The sequence below is a fragment of the Tupaia chinensis genome, unplaced genomic scaffold (genome assembly GCF_000334495.1).
Source record: "Tupaia chinensis unplaced genomic scaffold, TupChi_1.0 Scaffold000364_1, whole genome shotgun sequence".
NCBI lineage: Eukaryota > Metazoa > Chordata > Mammalia > Scandentia > Tupaiidae > Tupaia > Tupaia belangeri.
In genome coordinates, this window is record NW_006159861.1 from 1284200 (window position 1) to 1298953 (window position 14754).

The following is a 14754-nucleotide window of genomic DNA, read 5'->3' on the forward strand; positions in this document are numbered from 1 at the left end:
CCACCTGGGTTTAAGTTCTACCTGTGTTACTAGGTGTGTGATATTGGGCAAGCTATGTTTAACCTGTATGTCTGCTGCAAGAGCACTAAATGAGTTATTACATGTAAACAGTTACAACAATGCCTAGAACATGTAAAGGGTCTATTATAACATGTCATAAAGAGTGTACTATAAATAAAGTTCGCCTCACATTGTTAAGTGAGCAACAGTGTCTGAGTGAACAGATATAAATATACTTGAAGAAGCAAAAAGCAGATATAACTGAAGAAAGCAAAAGCCTAAAGGTACTGACCTTGAGACTGAAATATTGCAAGAGGTAGAAATAGCAGGACTTGACAACTGGATTTTCTCCAGATTAGTAATCAACATGGACAAATGACTTCTGCTATCTATTTCATCTATAAAACAAGTAAAACTAGTTTTAAAAATGTCCTCTTCCTTGGGACCAACAGTTGGCATAATGGCTATGTCACTGGACTCACATGAAGTCAACTACAGTTCAGGTCCTGGACCTGGTGACTTAAACTCACACCAGGAACGTGTGCGTGCGTGCCTAAGACCGACGCTGAGAAGAGAATGGAGGAGAAGGTGGTGTGGTCATCCCCGCTTGGGCGGGGGGGATTTCTCGCTTTCTGTTTCTCTGTCTCTCTCTTTCTGGCAAGCACATATGCCCTATAGCTGGAGAGAGAGAACGGGGAAGAGAGGGATTGTACAGAGGCCTACTGTGTACTTCGGCATACTCACCATTGGGCTTCTTGTAGTATTTAAGAACTGGGACTCTAAAATTAGACCACCTGAGGGACCGGCAGTTACATAATGGCTATATCGCTGGACTCCCATGTCGTCGACTGCAGTTTGAGTCCTGGAACCAGTGGCTTAAACTCACACTGGGTGCGTGTTGTGTGTGTCCAAGATACTGAGAGGAAAAAAAAATTAGCCCACCTGGGTTTAAGTTCTACCTGTGTTACTAGGTGTGTGATATTGGGCAAGCTATGTTTAACCTGTATGTCTGCTGCAAGAGCACTAAATGAGTTATTACATGTAAACAGTTACAACAATGCCTAGAACATGTAAAGGGTCTATTATAACATGTCATAAAGAGTGTACTATAAATAAAGTTCGCCTCACATTGTTAAGTGAGCAACAGTGTCTGAGTGAACAGATATAAATATACTTGAAGAAGCAAAAAGCAGATATAACTGAAGAAAGCAAAAGCCTAAAGGTACTGACCTTGAGACTGAAATATTGCAAGAGGTAGAAATAGCAGGACTTGACAACTGGATTTTCTCCAGATTAGTAATCAACATGGACAAATGACTTCTGCTATCTATTTCATCTATAAAACAAGTAAAACTAGTTTTAAAAATGTCCTCTTCCTTGGGACCAACAGTTGGCATAATGGCTATGTCACTGGACTCACATGAAGTCAACTACAGTTCAGGTCCTGGACCTGGTGACTTAAACTCACACCAGGAACGTGTGCGTGCGTGCCTAAGACCGACGCTGAGAAGAGAATGGAGGAGAAGGTGGTGTGGTCATCCCCGCTTGGGCGGGGGGGATTTCTCGCTTTCTGTTTCTCTGTCTCTCTCTTTCTGGCAAGCACATATGCCCTATAGCAAAAACTTCTCCAAAAAAAAAAAAAAAAGTGCTTTTTCTGACTTTGGAGTTTGTTGATGCTGTAAACTTACAAGAACACTTACCTCTTATATTAAATCTCCTGCATCCAGAAACTTGCATACTCATAGTTCTGAGAAAACACCTCCGTGACAGATGCTAGAGAATGGGGGCGCTGTAGAAGCATCACCATGGGCAAGAGGAAGGTGGAATCCCCTAGCTCATCATCCTTGTGTCCCACGTCATTAAATGGTGATTCATGGAAACCCAAATAGAAGTGGACACAGGCTCACCAGAGCTTAGATTGAATTCTCTAACATCGAACATCCATTTTAGCTTGTCTTTGGCACTACCAGAGAAATCCAGACTCAAGGCATTTTTGCAATTCCCCCTATTTTTGTAGACAAGGTACACATCCATAGATCATGATATGGACAGAGAAGTGCATCAATAACTAACTGAATTGTTTGAAATTGCTTTCAAATGTGGGATATAGAAGAGGGGGAATTAGTGATTTGAAGAACTCCATGGGGTGGGATTCAAAGTGGAAGAAGAAAACTATAATGGGAGTTTGGTTTAAGAGAAACACATCCACAGAGCTATCTCACAGAGAAACCACCACGCAGGGAGGTGCTGGATTCCTGGCTCTGCATCTGTTCAGGTAGAATGGACTTAGGGAAGTCGTAGAGAGTGTGGCATGAACGCCCCCTGTCCTCGCCCACCCGGCAGGCATTCCTCTGTTCTTGTCACAGGAACCAAATCATTTTATAAGGAACTGAATTACCGTTACTGGATAAAGTGCAAGAGGCACTGCTAATATTCTGTCCTATTCTTCCTTTCCTTGACCACATTAGAAACTCGGTCGAAGTCAATGAGAATCTTTTCCCTGGGATTTGAGCTGCTTAAAGTAGGAACTGACTCCTCCCTGGAGAAGGACTCAAAAAGGGCCAGTTCGTTTCCTTGCTTGGATAATCAGGATTGTTCTAGTTTCTCTCCTTCCCAGGGTGCGGCCTTCCCGTGTTTATTCTAAGTAATACATATCGCTTTTCTAAGCAATTTCGGACATGAGAAAACTATCCAGATTTGTTTTCTGTTGTTTCAAACCACATCCTGAGGATGCAAACTGCATGTAGATGACCAAACTAAACATTGTTTTTTGTTCGTTAGCTTGTTGTTAATAATTTTATTTATTATTATTATTTTGTTAGTTTGCTAGATGGCACGTGCACTCCTGAGAGAGAGAGAGTAAAGATAGAAAGTAAAGATAGCAAGCTATCAGGTCTAGGACTTGAACCATTGTTGGCCACGTGGGAGGACAGTGCTTCAACCACCATGCCACCTGCTGGCCCAAACAAAATCATTGTTAACGCATCTTTTAGTCTGTAGTCCCCTTGAGTAGACAAATCTTTGCCTCTTTTTAATTTTAAAGAGTTACTTACTTATTAATTAATTATTATTATTATTCTAAATTTTGCTACAGGGCATGTGCACTCACCAGAGAGAGACAGAGAGAGAGAAGATGAGAAAGTAAGCGGCCTGGTCCGGGACTTGAACAGCGATAGGCCATGTGGGAGTTCAGCCCTCTTTGCCTCTTTATAATAGGAAAAAAATTGATGAAGAGCAGAACTAGAAAACTTTGAACTGTTTGAAAAATTCTAGTTATGTTTTTTTTTTTGGTCATAAAATTTTACAGGATTAGTCAGTTTACACCTGTGGTACAAGTTTTTGAGATTTTGATTTACTTGAAGGTCTCTCTTTGGTTTCAGTATCCTACAGTTTTTCTGGGTTGAATCTGTGACACCCTAATCTGTAGAAATGATCAAAGGACCTAATAGAGTCATTCATGAAATCTGACATAATCTCTGTCAACCTCAGTTTCACCGAAGTAGCAGTCACACTGACCTGCAGGCCAGGGCACACCGTCACTCAGGAAAAGAAGTGACATTCATTATCTCAAGGAGATTGATTGGTTCCCTGGACCAAACAGTCAAGAATTCCCCACACTGGAGATTGTCATCTCTCCTTGGGTCAGATCTATAAGATATGAACTTCATGTGTTTAAATATGTCACCGGGATATTAGACATGTGCAAATGTAACGCTCTGTACAACCCACTCTGGTTTGGCTCTTTAAAAATGTCGCCTTAGTATTTCCCCTTTCTGTCCTCCACATGCACTACACCACGTTTGCTTCCTTGAAAGAAATAAAATAGCAAAGAACGCTTGCTGGACGTTCTAGACTGTCATCTGATCTTGTTCCTCTGGGCCTCCTAGTTCTTTCAATCTTGGCCCCTGTCAATTCTCTCCTTAATCACTTTTTTTTTTTTGGAAAGGTTTTTTCATTATAGGGCGCGTGTGCTCGCCAGACAGACATAGAGAGACATAGAGACAGAAAGCGAGAAATCACCCCCCAGGGGGGATGGTCACGCCACAATCCCTTCTCCTCCATTCTCCTCTCAGGATCTTGGGCATGCACACACACGTGCCCGGCGTGAGTTTTAAGCCACCGAGTCCGGGACGCGAACTGCGGTCGACTACGTGGGAGTCCAGCGACATAGCCATTACGCTAACTGCTGGTTCCCCTTAATCACTTTTCTAATTAGGAAAGTGCCCTTTAGGGGTAGGTCTTTAATCATTAAACTAATCACGTTCTCTGCCTATTCTGTAACCATTTCAATGTGAAGAATATGTGTGTGTGTATGTATGTATCAATATATATGAAATATATTCGAGTTCTCCAGAGTTTTAATTTAATTTTTTGTCAGAGAATTATGTATCATAGTATCTTATAATTCTTTTACTCTTCCCTAAATGTGGAATTAATTTTCCTTTCTTATTCCAGGTCTGATCAGTTTTATTATCTGCCTTGTACACTTAATTTTTCAGACGTCCTTCTGTTTCACTGGTATTTTTAAAGAAGCAGTATTTGGACTTAGACTTTATGTTTGTGAGTGCATGTATACACATGTGTGTAGCTTTCAGCGTCATGAATCTTCGACTGTTTTTCCTTCCTTAATTTTGTATAAGTTCCATGTGGTTAATTTAATTGCTTTTTTCTCCCCAATGACTATTTTGTTCATTCATGCTTTCCTTCATAATTAAAAAATTGTGTTTCCCCAATTTTTGGTTGACATCATTTTTTCTGTTCTCTATTCATCTTTTCATGATTTATTGAGATTTTTCTTAGCATTTAGATAATTTGTACAAATTATTTTAATTTCTGTCTTTAGTTAAATTTTTTTTGTAAATATGTTTCTTAATTTCAAAGTTATTTTTGCCACTGACTATCTTTGGTTTTATTATTTATTTTTATTAGATATTTATGAAATATCTATATATTTAAATTTAAATTTTTATTACTTTTTGTGATAAAATATGTCATTTTTGTAATGTTTCTTTAGATATAAAAACAATACAATGTCTCCTTTGAGAGAGAAATTTCTTTCACTCCCTCTCTTTTCTCACGCATTTGTGGGTCATATTAATTAGTTTCAATATGCATTATGTTTTCCCTACTATTTTTGTTCAATTCTGAAAGAGACGTATTGAAGTCTTTGTGGCTTATTTTTTAACTTTCTTAATGGTTGATTTTCAGAGAATTAAAGTGTTAAAGTTTTATTAAACCCTATGTTTTTGTTATTTTGTGAAGTGTGGCTTTGGTGCATAACTTATATTTGCCTAACCCAGATACGAAAGTTTTAACTTATGCTTTCTTTAGAAATTTGAGTTTTAAGGTTTACTTTTAGGTCTATAATCCATTCGGAATTACTTTTGTACGTGGTGCATGGTATGGATCGAAGGTCATTTACCCTCTATGGTGTCCAACAGTTCTGGGTTCTGACACTGTCGGCTGAAAGACTGTTTTTTTTTTTTTTTTTTGAGAGGATTTTGCTATAGGGTACGTGCGCTCGCCAGACAGACAGAGAGAGAGAGAGAGACAGAAAGTGAGAAATCATCCCCCAGCGGGGATGGCCATGCCGCAATCCCTTCTCCTCCATTCTCCCCTCGGGATCTTGGGCACACATGCACACGCGCCTGGCGTGAGTTTAAGCCACTGGGTCTGGGACTGGAACCGCGGTCGACTATGTGGGAGTCCAGTGACATAGCCATTACGCTAACTGCTCCCTAAAGACTGTCTTTTGCACCTTCATGGAAAGTCAGATGTCTTGTGGATTTATTTCTCTGTGCTCTGTTTTGTTCCACTAATGTACCGCTACACAAATACTATACTCTTTTGATTACTAAAGATTTATAATAAATCTTAATATAAGCTAGAGTTAGTCCACCAACTTTGTAATTTTTTTTTCAAAAAAAGTACTTTGTACTTTATTTCAGTTATTCTAGCTCTTTCCATTTTTGTATAAATTTTAGAGTTTTTTTAAAAATTTCTTTGAAAACTCCCACTTTGATTTTGATTGGAATTGCATTGAATTTTCTTATCAGCTTGGGGAGAATTGGCATCAAAACGATTTTGTATATGCTCATGAACATGGTATATCGTTACAGTTCATTAGGTCTTTTATAGTTTCTCTTATTCCATGACATAGCACATATTGTGCAAGATCTATACTTCAGTACTGCACAGCTTTCGAGTCATCATAAGTGAAATATTACATTTTAAATATTAACTGTTAATTGCTGACTATAAGAACACAATCGACTTTTATATATTAACTTTTTATCCTAACAACATGCTAAATTTATAAATTAGCCCTTAGATTTTGTGTGGATTCTTCTGGATTTGCTAGAGAGACATCTATGTCCTTTTAAAATAGCAATGATTTTAAGATTTCCTTTCAAACCAGTATGACTTTTTTTTTTTTTTTTTTTACTTTTTCTTGTTTTAGTGCCCTATCTAGGACTTCTGGTACAGTATTGATTAGAAGCAATAAAATAAGACATTTTTGTCTTGTTCTTCATTATAGCGAAAAGTTCTGAATATTTTTTACCATTAAGTATTATATAATATTAATGAGATATTTTTATCCTGGTTATTATGTTGGGAAAGTTTTGTTTTTCCCTATTTCTAATTTGTGAGATTTTTTTTTCATAAACAAATGCTGCATTTTTTCAAGTATCTCTACATCTTTTGAGATATTTTTATAGCTTTTCTTATTTAGTCTGTAAATGCGGGAAATACTGATTAATTTTTGAATGTCCATTTGGCCTTACATTGCTGCAACAAAGCCCGTTTGTTCATGATGTGCTATCATTTTCATAAAGTGCTGGATTTGATTTGATAGCATTTTATCGAGAATTTTTGTGTCTAGGTTTATAGTAGGTTTCTAATCAAAAGTCTCTAATCTTTATCTGAGTTTGATTTAGAGTAAAGCTGCCTCCAGAGAATGAGTTTGGAAATGTTCCTACTTCTATACTTGGGGGAAAATGGTGTAGAACTGGAATAATTTTTCCTTAATGTTTGATAGAATTGAAACCATCTGTGCCTAATTTTCTTTTTAAATTTCTTCATCAGTTTTTCCAGTGGCTGCTGTTCCTCTTCCAGAACCAGCAGCCTGGTTCCAGAACTTCCTTAGATCTCCCTGACATTTGCTTCTGAGGTTCTGTAGGAAGAACTCACTAGTGTTGGAACCCCCAATGTCTGCACCCTCGGGGGCTTCATAGGGATCTATGCTAATTCGCTCTCAGCCTTCAGCAATCTACTAAAAATAAGTTTTAGCTCAGTGTTCCTACCAGCTGTCGTGCCATGTGACCATGTTTGTTTCAGTGAGGCAAGACCCTGTTTCTTCCTGCAGGTGTTTCTTCCTGCAGGTGTTTCTAGCTCCTCTTGATTTCAGTATAGTCATTTGACTTGTGACTTCCGCTCTGTTCATTTCAAGAGAAGTATTTAGTTTTCAGCTCGTCTATTTTCTTTTTTCTTTTTTTTTTGAGAGATTTTTGCCATAGGGTGTGTGCACTCGCCAGAGAGAAAGAAACATCTCATTTACATACAATAGTTGTACCTCTTTGTAACATATAGTGTAATTTTTCAAAGTGTGTGTATATTGTATTATAATCAAATCAATGAAATAAATATAGTCAATATCTCCAAGTGTGTTGGTCATGTTCAAACTCTGCACTATTGGTTATCTGTGAAATGTGTGTTAAATTGTCTCTAACGTTCAGTAATATTTTATTACCCATTCCACTTGTTACATGCTCTGTTATATAGGTTAACGAAATTCTCCCCTACCTGCCTTACCACTCTCCCTTTTCCAGTTCTTGGTATCCACCCTTGCACTCTAATTCTATGTAATCAATTAATTTGAGCTTCTGCAATGAGTGAAAATATACAGTGTATGTCTTTCAGAGAGCTTATTTCACTTGTTATTTCTTCCATTTTCATTCATTTTGCTTCAAGTGACAAGAACTCTTTTTTTTAATTTATATTGGTTCATTAATTGACGTTGGTTCAACCATTGCCATACGGTTCATGTGAAAGACAGAGAAGGACAGACCGTGAGAAATCTCCCCCTGGGGGGATGGTCACACCACAATCCTTTCTCCTCCATTCTCTAAAGATTTGAGCACTCCTGCACACAAGCCTGACGTGTTTTTCAAGGCTCAGTGTCCAGGACTCTACTGCAGGTTTTGCCATGTGTGATCCAGCATTTTAACCACTATGCCATCTGCTGGCCCCAAAATCATTGTTTTAATTATAGCTTTACAGTTTCAAGTTATTTTTCATACTTGCCAATTTTCAGAACATTTGCTCTCAAAATTCATAAGATAAGAAAGTAAAGAAAAATATTTTGATCTGGATGACCTCAAATATGACATATATACTTTCTCTCTGACTTTCTGAGTTTATGATACATTTTTCAAAAGAATTGTGTATTTTAATTTTCATTGTTATTTTTATTAATGTTTAATTTGTGATAGAGAATATACACTCATTAGAGTGAGACAGAGAGAGAGAGAGAAACTGAGAAAGCAATTAATCAGGTCTAGGATTTGAACCGCCTTTGGCCATGTGCGAGTCCAGCACCCCAATCACCATACCACCTGCTGATCCCAATGATACACTTTTTTTTTAAGCACCATGTAGGACCAAATAAACAATAACATGCAATTACTAACCTCCTTTAGCTATTAGAACATTCTCTTTTTAAGTGGTAAGTGGAAATACTTTAGTCTTCTGCAATAATATAGACTCACAGGTAATTTTGTTTAGTTTCTTTAGTTTGCTTTTGGAATATTAATTTAAGTTTCCTTCCTGTGAATTCTGTGATACTTAACTCTAATTATATCTTACTTATTTTCAAAATTGTTCAGAATCAGGGGATACAGACTTTTCCTGAATAAATTTAGAATATCATGACTTAACTCTTCTAGACATATAGATAAATTAATGTGAATTTTGGGACCATCACTTAGCGTAATGGTATGTCACTGGACTCCCATGTAGTCCACTGAGGTTTGTGTCTCAGACCCGGTGGCTTAAAACTCACGCCGGGCGAGTGCACGCACCCTATAGAAAAAAAAAAAAAAAAAAATTAATGTGAATTCTGCTACATTGTCAAACATATTTTCTTGTTGTAGGAAGAGTTGTTAAAGAAGTTCCATCCTAAACAAGGAACGGGTGACTTTTAAGAAGACCCTGGCTACTCCAGGAAAATACATTTCAGCTCATTTTGACTATTGTACAGTAAGAACTGTGTGAAAGAAGCTGTACGTATATTAACAGCAGATCACACCTTTCAGACCACGATGCAATAGAGAATACATGGCAATGGGAATAACACGGGGGTGATCGAGGAATGGAAATGAGAGGGAGCAACAGAACATCTCGTTTTATAACCTGCACCAGGTTTTGTTTTGTGCATGTCTTTCACTTTATTTGTTTTTGTGGGGTATACAGTATGGTTTTTGACAGCGTGCATGCAGTATGAGATTTTCAAATCACATATACAGACACGTGTATCTTCTTCAATACAATATCATAAATATTACATAGTCTGCACATTCAGTAATTGCTGTACTATTAATAGTTGATTTTTTTTTGGAGTGGGGAAATATATACTGAATAATCAACAACACAGTATACCACAGTGAAGAAAAAAGAAAAAAAATCTTGTTTTTGATTGGAACGCTCCTAATATTTCTGTATCAGAAACATTTTCCTTTCTTTCTATCTGTCTGTACTGACCAGACTTGTTTGTTCTTAGATCAAACTTACTTAGATCCAGGAAAAAAAATAATAACCTAAAATTTCCTTTAAAAATTTTCTACAGGAAAAGATAACTATATATTTTTTGTTTTATTTTATCTTTTTTATGTGTTCTTAGAGAAAATTTTTGCTATAGGGTACTTGTGCTTGCCAGAGAGACAGAGAAATACAGAGAGACAGAAAGCGAGAAATCACCCTCCCATGGGGGCATGGTCATGCCACTAGAGCTTCTCCTCTATCTTCCTCTCAGGATTTTGGGTACACACACACACCCAGTGTGTTTCAAGGCTCTGGGTCTGGGACTCAAACTACAGTTGCCCATGTGGGAATCCAGCAACAGAACTGCTACTCCATCTATCAGTCCAGAGGCAAAACGTAAATCTTTGTAAGAACTTCTACATTTGTAGATTATTTTTACAGGTAAGATTGAGCTGCCCAAATCATGAACGTGTGCTCTCTATCTAGTTCAGAAGTTTGAGGAATGGATTGAGGTCAGGGAGTGGCACAGTGGTAACACAACTAGAAATTTGATGGGACAGGTTCTGGGTTTGCATCCTGAGGCCTCCCTGAGTACACCAGATGTACAAAAAAGCCTGTGACCTGGGCTAGCTGAGACTGGGAGCAAATCTCAGTGAAAAGACTCTGCTGGGGGTGCCTTGCTCTTTCTCTCTCCTCCCTCCAGGGAGGGATAAATGAGAAAACTTCTAAAGAATAGGACTCAATTACAATTTTCTGTTTACTTGTGGCTTTGGTAGGTTAACTTGACCCAAGTAGGGAAAAAAACTCATTAGGAGGATATTGCTTAGCTTAGCTCAAAGGAGTCAGCATTTGAAAGCAGCAAACAGAAAACAAGGGGAAAGGGAAAGTGAATTTCAGTCACGGGTAAGAGAGATTATGAACAAAACACTGGTAAGAAGATCAGCGCCCAATGGAAAACTCTGATCTCTTTCATTCAGAGAATGTTAGAAAGATAAACGAAGACAAAATTATGGATAATGTTGAAGGCTCCACTAAGGACATGTTAATTTCACTAATAAACAAGGAAACTTTAATGACTTTGAACAGAGGAGTGATGTGATACAATTAGTAAGAGATCCGTCTGCTGTGCAGGGTGGATATGGAGTTCAGGAATAAGTAAATTAAATGAGTCAAATGCTCTAAGAAGTCTAGGAGCACAGGGAAGAAGAAATGACCTTTGGGTCTGAGAACTAATCAGCCACTCACCTGTGAAAGTAGAGTTTAGTGCAATGATGTGGTAGGAATTAGGGCCACAGGAGGCTGAAACTGCCTTCAGTTAGCATAAGAGCCAGAGGGGGCTCTGGTCCAAAACTGAGCCAAGAACAGGGAGAAAATGTCCCCATTTGCAGAGGGGATTCAGAGGGGTGTCAGCTTTGCTGGGATAAATTGAGATATTTTTAATTAAATGGTGAACTCTTAGAAATGTGAAGCGGAAAGAGGGGTGAGATATGTGAGATATGAGGCATGCATTATCGGACGTATTATGATAATGAACAGTAGAGGGCCAGCTCTGTCTCTAGTGAGCTAATTTTCTGTGTCCTTATAGTATTTTCCTCACATAATTTTTAATGAATCCATGTCAATGAAATATTCTAAGCCTGTGTGTCTTCCTTCCAGCTAGAAGAGCTGAAGGCAAGTTGTTAATACCAGGAATTAATGAGCCAATTTTAGGTAAAATCAGTTGAATTTCAATTTCCTCACACTTCATTACAATTAAAAAATGAATAGAGAATGCTGGCTGTGGGCGGAAATTGGATTTACTAGATTCTCTTTTACTGGATAGAGAAAAATAATAGTGTGTGGAATCTAGTATTTAGTCATTTTAATTTATTCTGTTGGTTATCCTCATGTCATTAAAAGTCCTTTGATATAAAAATTCTTACAACATATTGTCTTGTTGTATATCATTTAAGATTAAATAATAAAATGAGAATTATAAAATGATATCCAATAATTTACATCATAGGTTTGGTGGGTAATGTCCAGCTAATTGTATATGTAACTATAAACATTACTGCACTGATTGGGAAAAATGTTAATGATTCATATACACAAAATGAAAATGATATTTCTAGTCTTTGGGTTAAATAAGAATAAACTATAATTTTCATCTTCATAATCATTCTGCAAAGTTTTGACAACTGCATTATGGTAAAATGTATCATTAACCTAAAAATGTACTAGATAAATACCCAGGGAGTAATTACATGTAAATTTAGAATGCAAAATTTTACTTTAATTTGGTTACTTTTTGGTAGCTTCACTATTAATCATAACTCAACTTCATTAACATGCTATTCTATACTTTTTAAACTATAGTTATTGTAAGTAGGCATTGAGATAACTAATTCTCATTTGGAAATGGTTTTATGTATTATGAAATGTGTTAAGGAAGTTTTTCTATATTCTCAAATTATGATATATTTTTACATCAAGATTCTTTTTCCTAACAAGTGAATAATAATAACGAAAGCAAGTCTGTATCGGGGCTTACTAGAGCTGGGCTCTGAGCCACCTGTCTCAGGTCATCAGCTTTTTAAATTTGTTTAGTTTTTGTTTGTTTTTAGAGAGATTTTTGCTCTAGAGTGCATATGCTTGTTAGAGAGACAGAGAGAGATGGAGAGACAAAAAGTGAAAAATCATCCCCCAGGAGAAATAACCATTCCACAATCCCCTCTCCTCTATTCTCTCGGGATTTGGGGCAGGTATGCACATGTTTGTGGTATGAGTTTCAAACTAATGGGTCTGAGACTTGAACCATGGTCATCTATGTGGGAGTCCAGTGCCTTAATCATGATGTCACCTGTTGACCCTGATTTTGTTTAGTTTTTATCAGCTGTTGTATCTTAACTCTTCAACAAATTGCAAACATATTGGTCATCTTGTAGAGTATATGAAAATACGAAATTTTATTTTTAATTAGTCTGTAATATATTTTGGAAGGCCAGCCTACTGGCATGTTGGTTAAGACAGCTGGATTCCACATGGCCAAGCATGTGGTTCAAGTCCCAGACCTGGCAGCTCGAGAAAGGTTGTGCACGTGTGTGTGCATGCCCCAGATCCTGAAAGGAGAACTAGAGAAGGGACTGTGGGATAGCAGTTCCCTACTGAGTACTTCCTCACTCTCTCTGTCCCTATCCCCTCTCCACCAGGCAAGCACATGTTCCCTCTGGCAAATTAATATATGTATTTTTTCCATTAATGATATAAATGTATCATCTTTGAGCATATTTCCTTTTAAATATTCGTGCTGATACAAATAGAAAATTCGGTTACTGAAGAGTTGTCCATTGATTTTGCTATATATGTCATAAACTTTCCTTTATTATACACATTGCAATTCATGGCACCACAATCATTTTAGAGTTCCATTAAACTCTTATCAAAACATTTATTTCCTAAAGCATTTGTACCCAAAATATACAAAGAAGCTATTTTTTTTTTTTTTTTTACTTGCCAGAGGAGACATGTGCTCATCAGAGAGAGAAACAGAAAGAAGAGGTGAACACCCCTCAACGGGTCGTGGTCATGCTCAATCCCTCTCCATGTCTCCTGCCTTTTTGGGATTTTGGACATGCATGCAGACATGGCAGGTGTGTTTTCCATATGTTGGGGCCCAGATTCAAATGCACAGTTGATGTGCTCATCAGAGAGAGAAACAGAAAGAAGAGGTGAACACCCCTCAACGGGTCGTGGTCATGCTCAATCCCTCTCCATGTCTCCTGCCTTTTTGGGATTTTGGACATGCATGCAGACATGGCAGGTGTGTTTTCCATATGTTGGGGCCCAGATTCAAATGCACAGTTGACCTTGTAGGGTCTCCAGAGAGTGAAGAAGTTCTCAAACACAAAACATCCCTGGGGATTGCCAAAAGGATAGCAGAATCAGCCTGAGAACCCCAATGGTCAAAGCTGGAACAATTTGGGACCAGAAGATGGCATAATTGTTACGTCACTGGACTCCCACATAGGCGACCACGGTTCGAATCCTGGACCTGGTGGTTTCACCGGGCATGTGTGCGTGTGTGCCCAAAATCCCAAGAGAAGAATGGAGGAGAAGAGATTGTGGTGTGGCCATCCCCTATGGGGGGTGATTTCTTGCATTCTGTAACTCTGTCTCTTTTTGTGTCTCTGGCAAGCACATGCGCCGTATAGCAAAAATCTCTCAAAAAAAACAAAAACAAAAAAAAAACAAAGCTGGAATAATTTGGGCCATAGTCTAAACTAGTATTGGTTTATAACTTAAAGTATGAGATAAATACCCAGATCCTTTGCTGATATAACTAAATGTTTAAATAAATAAGGGGGAGAAGAGACAAATCTCCCATACAGTATAATCTAAATAATGCATTTAAACATTATGTCCTCAAGGAGTGGGAGGAAAACTCTCAACTCCATAAGCATGAGCAATACAGAGTGACTTCCTTCCTACAAGTATTATATGGAACGAGGGATGAGAATGAGCTATGGTGGGCTGGCCTGGTAGTGCAGTGGTTAGGCACTACATTGAGAGGTCCCACACAGCGAGCAATAGTCTGAGTCTTAGTCCTGCTGGCTTGAAAAATACATTGAATGCACATGAGTGTGCACCAGTATACTAAAGAAATGGTTAAATCAAGGAAAAAAAGATCGAAGTGTGAGCAGGACCCACTGCGGGATGTTCCCTTTCTCCTGCACATATTTGAGCACTATTTCATAAAATAATAATATTACTAATGAAAATAAACTTAGGGACCAGCAGGCGGTGTAGTGGTTAAGGTGCTGGATCTGACATGGCTGACTCCATGTCTTGAAAAACATACCAGACTTGTGCATATGTATGTCCAAAATCCTGATAGGATGGAGGAGAAGGGATTGTGATGTGACCATCCTCCCCACCCCCACCACCCTGGAGGTGATTTCTCACTTCCCCTCTCTGTATCTTTGTCACACACACACACACACACACACACACACA